We start from the raw sequence: 5,596 nt of genomic DNA, 5'->3' as shown, positions 1-5,596 counted from the left end.
TTGCCTGTAGATGTGCCCTTCCCCATACGTGCCCTAGATAGTTGCCCTTTAGGGTTGGGTATGGTTAGGGAGGTCACAGTTCCACTCCGGATGGAGACGCAGGGGGGGTCATGAGGAGAGAATTAGTCTCTTCCTTATCGATTCTCCTGCGTTTCCCGTGGTGCTGGGGCTTCCCTGGCTAGCCACCCATGACCCCAGGATTTCGTGGCAACAGAGGGCTCTTAAGGGATGGTCACCTCAGTGCTCGGGAAGGTGTGTAGGTGTTTCCGTAGTTGCAACTACGGTGGAGAGTCCAAAACATGTCTCCACAATGCACATTCCCTTAGAATATGCCGATTTGGCTTTCACCTTCTGTAAAAAGAAGGAGAGTCAATTACCACCCCATCGACGAGGGGATTGTGCGATAGTTCTCCGGGAGGGCGCTGCACTTCCCAGGAGTCACGTGTATCCTCTGTCACAGGAGGAGACGTTGGCTATGGAGACATTTGTCACCGAATCTCTGTGACAGGGATACATTCGGCCCTCCACTTCCCCTGCCTCCTCAAGTTTCTTTTTTTGTGAAGAAGAAGGCTGGAGGTTTACGCCCGTCCATTGACTATCGAGGTCTGAATCAGATAACTGTAAAATACAGCTATCCTCTACCTCTCATAGCTAGTATGACGAAGTCATTGCACGGGGCGCGCTTCTTCACAAAATTGGACCTCAGGAGCGTGTACAATCTGGTCCGTATCCGGCAAGGGGACGAGTGGAAGACAGCATTTAGTAGTACCTCGCCATGCCGTACGGGTTGATGAATGCTCCCTCAGTCTTTCAATCCTTTGTTGATGAGATTTTCAGGGATCTGCACGGACAGGGTGTAGTGGTGTATATAGATGATATTCTCATCTACTCCGCTACACGCAATGAGCATGTGTCCCTGGTGCGCAAGGTGCTTGGTAGACGGTTGGAGCATGACCTGTACGTTAAGGCTGAGAAATGTCTGTTCTTCAAACAGTCTGTCTCTTTCTTAGGATACTGCCTGTCAGAGTCAGGGGTCGAGATGGAGTGTGACCGCATTTCAGCCGTGCGTAATTGGCCGACTCCTACCACGGTAAAGGAGGTGCTGCGATTTTTGGAGTTTGCCAACTACTACCGGAGATTTATCCGGGCTTTGGCCAGGTAGCAGCTCCCATAACCTCTTTGCTGAAGGGCGGACCGGTGCGCCTGCAGTGGTCAGCTGAGGCGGACAGGGCTTTTGGTAAGCTGAAGGCGCTGTTCACCTCGGCTCCCGTGCTGCCTCATCCGGATCCTTCCTTGCAATTCACAGTCGAGGTGGACGCGTCAGAGGCTGGGATAGGAGGTGTACTGTCTCAGCACTCGGGTATGCCTCCCAAACTCCGCCCCTGTGCTTTCTTTTCGAAGAAGCTTTGCCCGGCGGAGCAAAATTATGATGTGGGGGATCGGGAGCTGTTAGCTGTTGTGAAAGCTCTTAAGGTGTGGAGACATTGGCTTGAGGGGGTAAAAAAACTATTTTCTCATTTTGAATGACCACCGCAATCTGGAGTACATAGGGGCAGCGAGGAGACTGAACCCTCGTCAGGCAAGGTGGGCCACGTTTTTCACGCGTTTTGTGTTCACCCTATCGTACAGACCAGGTTCCCAGAATGCTAAGGCAGACGCTCTGTCCCGGCTGTATGACTCAGAGAAGCGGACCAGGGAGCCCAATCTCATACTTCCGGCTTTTTGTCTGGTGGCACCGGTGGTATGGGAGGTTGACGCGGACATCGAGCGAGCATTACGCACGGAGCCCACTCCCCCCCAGTGTCCAGTGGGTCGTGTGTACGTTCCGTCTGAGGTTCGCAATCGTTTGATCTATTGGGCTCACACGTCACCCTCTTCTGGCCATCCTGGCATCGGTCGGACAGTGCGCTGTCTTAGTGGGAAGTACTGGTGGCCTACTTTAGCTCAGGACGTGAGGGTTTATGTTTCTTCCTGTTCGGTGTGCGCCCAGTGCAAGGCACCTAGACACCTGCCCAGAGGGAAATTACAACCTCTCCCCGTTCCACAACGGCCGTGGTCACACCTATCGGTGGACTTTGTTACAGATCTTCCTCCGTCACAAGGTAACACCACGATACTGGTCGTTGTGGATCGATTTTCTAAGTCCTGTCATCTCATTCCTTTGCCCGGTTTCCCTACTGCCCTACAGACCGCGGAGGCCCTGTTTACATACGTCTTCCGGCACTACGGGGTACCTGAGGATATAGTGTCTGATCGGGGTCCCAGGTTTACATCAAGGGTCTGGAAGGCGTTCATGGACCATCTGGGGGTCTCGGTCAGCCTGACCTCAGGTTTTCACCCCGAGAGTAATGGGCAGGTGGAGAGAGTAAACCAGGATGTGGGAGGTCATATTGCCAGGACCGGCAGTGGGATTGGTCAGTTTACATCCCCTGGGCAGAGATGGCACAAACTTCCCTCCGCCACTCCCCCAGTGACCTGTCTCCCTTTCAGTGTGTACTAGGTTATCAGCCTGTCCTGGCGCCATGGCATCAGAGCCAGATCGAGGCACCTGCGGTGGATGAATGGTTTCGGCGCTCGGAGGAGACATGGAACGCTGCCCATGTACGCCTGCAAAGGGCTATCAAGAGACAGAAGGCGAGTGCCGACTGCCACCGCAGTGTATGCACCGGAGGACCGGGTCTGGCTCTCGACCCGAAACCTGCCCCTTCGCCTACCCTGCTGGAAGCTTGGTAAGCGGTTTGTGGGGCCCTTTAACGTCCTGAGGAGGTTGAACGAGGTTTGTTATAGGTTACAAGTCCCCCCTGATTACCGTATTAACCCCTCGTTCCATGTGTCTCTCCTCAGGCCGGTGGTAGCTGGTCCGCTCCAGGAGTCTGAGGTGCGGGAGGTTCCTCCGCCCTCATTTGACATCGAGGGTGCACCGGCGTACTCGGTCTGTTCCATTCTGGATTCGAGGGGTTGGGTTGGAGGCCTGCAGTATCTCGTGGAGTGAGAGATGTACGGTCCGGAGGAACGGAGCTGGGTTCCCAGGAGGGACATCCTCGACCCCTCCTTGTTAAGGGAGTTACATCGTCGCCATTCGACTCGCCCTGCTCCGCGTCCTCCTGGCCGTACCCGAGGCCGGTGTCGACGCACGGCTGGAGCCAAAAGGGCCTACCGTTGGCCTAGCAACCAAAAGGTTGCGAGTTCAAATCCCCAGGACGACACGGTGAAACATCTGTCGATGTGCCCTTTAGCAAGGCACTTAACCCTAATTGCTCCCTGGTGGCCGTTTATAATGGCAGATGCTGGCCATGACCCCACTCTCCTAGGATGTCTCAGGGGGAGTTGGGATATCCCCCCCCCAAAAAAATCATTTCCAATTCCTGTATAATACACGTGTGAATAGGACAAATATAAGCACCCACCTAATTACTATTATTAGAAAAGCAAACTCATGCAGGACAAATATATTCTAATGATGGGAACCTAGATTTGAAACACTGATTTGCATAATGCATCTGCCCCACTGCTCTGGGAGTGTTTATATCCCTGTGAGTTGAACACTTCATGACTGAGAGCTGTCCTTCATGACAACAGAACCCACAACAACCATGACTTTTATCACCATCTTCATCTGGATTTTTGCCCTCTGTCTCCAAGGTAATATATTTTACAGAAAAGGACCTGGATCATAGCAATAAATATATAACCTCATTACAGTTTTAGTGAATATGCTAAATGGACAAATGAATGAACAATTTAATGCTAATGATACATGCCATCTCTGTTTCAGAGTCCAGAGGCCAGTACACTGTGACTCAGACTCCTGCAGTGAAAACTGTTTCAGTGGGTCACTCAGTCAGTCTCAGCTGTAAGACCAGCAGTGCTGTATACAGTAACAGCAATGGACAGTGGTTGGCCTGGTACCAACAGAAACCTGGAGGAGCTCCTAAACTCCTAATATACTGGGCTAAAACTCTTCAGTCTGGGACTCCATCTAGATTCAGTGGCAGTGGATCTGGGAGTGACTTCACTCTGACCATCAGTCCAGGCTGAAGATGCAGGAGATTACTACTGTCAGAGTTTACACTACCCCAACAGTGTCTGGGTGTTCACACAGTGATACAGAGCCGTACAAAAACCTCCCTCAGTCAGACTGCACAGTGACTGTACTGCTACAGCTGGGACCTACTGCAGGTGCTGAGGGGGAAGAGACAGTGACATGGAACACTGGTCACTAGATGAGATCACCTGTGACGTGACGATGCGGTTAGAAAGGAATCATTCAGATCACATTACCATCATCATCATTAACATCATCATTGTTATGACTGATAGTATTTGTCATGGGCTCAAAGTGTATATAAAAGTGATTTGATCAGTGACGAAACTTTGAGTAAAGTTAGAAACCATCGGTCAGATCATATGTTCTCCATCATCATCATCAACAGTATCATCATCATCATCATCATATAATCATCATCACCACCATCATCATCATCATCATCATCATCATCATCATCATCATCATCATCATCATCATCATCACCATCATCATCATCATCATCATAACCATCATCATCACCATCATCATCACCATCATCATCATCATCACCATCATCATCATCATCATCATCATCATCACCATCATCATCATCATGTCAAGGTTGTGACTCATTACATTTGTCATAGCCTGAAAGTGCACCTATAAATGTTATTTGGTGCTATGAAACATACACAATACCAGTCCATATTCAAGTGAGGTGATGTTACAGTACATAAGCCCCCCTAGATAAAATCCCCATATTTAACTCTCAACCAAATATTGATGTGATCATCTAACATTATATTTTGATGAGCAGGTTACTGACTGTTAGATCTGTGAATGACACATGAAGCTGGGCTTGAATATGAGCCATATTTATGCACATATCCAATTTAAGTATGATATCCATTTATTACTGATTACTTATTTATCTGTTATGTCTCCCTCCCTGAATCCACTATAGAGGTAAAACCAGTCCACTCCCTAACATCTGGCCCAGTCCAGGGTATTTCAGACAGTGAAACTGTTCATCTGCTAGACTGGAAACTATGGGAGTGAAACTGAGATTTACATGGACAGGGCTGGGTGGTTCTGCTTGTCCCAAAATAGAACAGTACTGTCACCAGATGTTCACTCTGTCCCCAGGGGGTTGGAGGTAGATAACTAAGCAATGAGGTTTAGGTCAGATAGTTTTCAAAGAAACTGTGAATCAGGTTATATGCATATATTTCTATATCACTCAACAACATTTAAGATTAACATCTATTTGGATTTATTGAAATAGACAATGAAAATATTTGTTCTTAAGGGAAATCTTTATTTTCCTCCATTAATCAAAGCATCAAAGCAAACATTCCTACAGTATCTAATAGTAATAAAACAGAACATATCACATCTAACACTGATACAACCTCAGTCTACAGAGAGGATTGGAACATGAACTCAAGCAAAGCCCTCTGTTAGTCTACATGTCAGTGATCAATAAGACAGATAACATCTGATCTCAGAACAGAGTGAAAGCAGAGGAACCAGCAGCCTCTCCCCACAGGGGTGTGTGACTGAGGGGTC

This window comes from Coregonus lavaretus (genome assembly GCF_964263955.1).
Source record: "Coregonus lavaretus genome assembly, chromosome: 13".
In the NCBI taxonomy this organism is placed as follows: Eukaryota; Metazoa; Chordata; class Actinopteri; order Salmoniformes; family Salmonidae; genus Coregonus; species Coregonus lavaretus.
The sequence above is the reverse complement of the archived record's forward strand: the minus strand, read 5'-3'. Positions refer to the sequence as shown.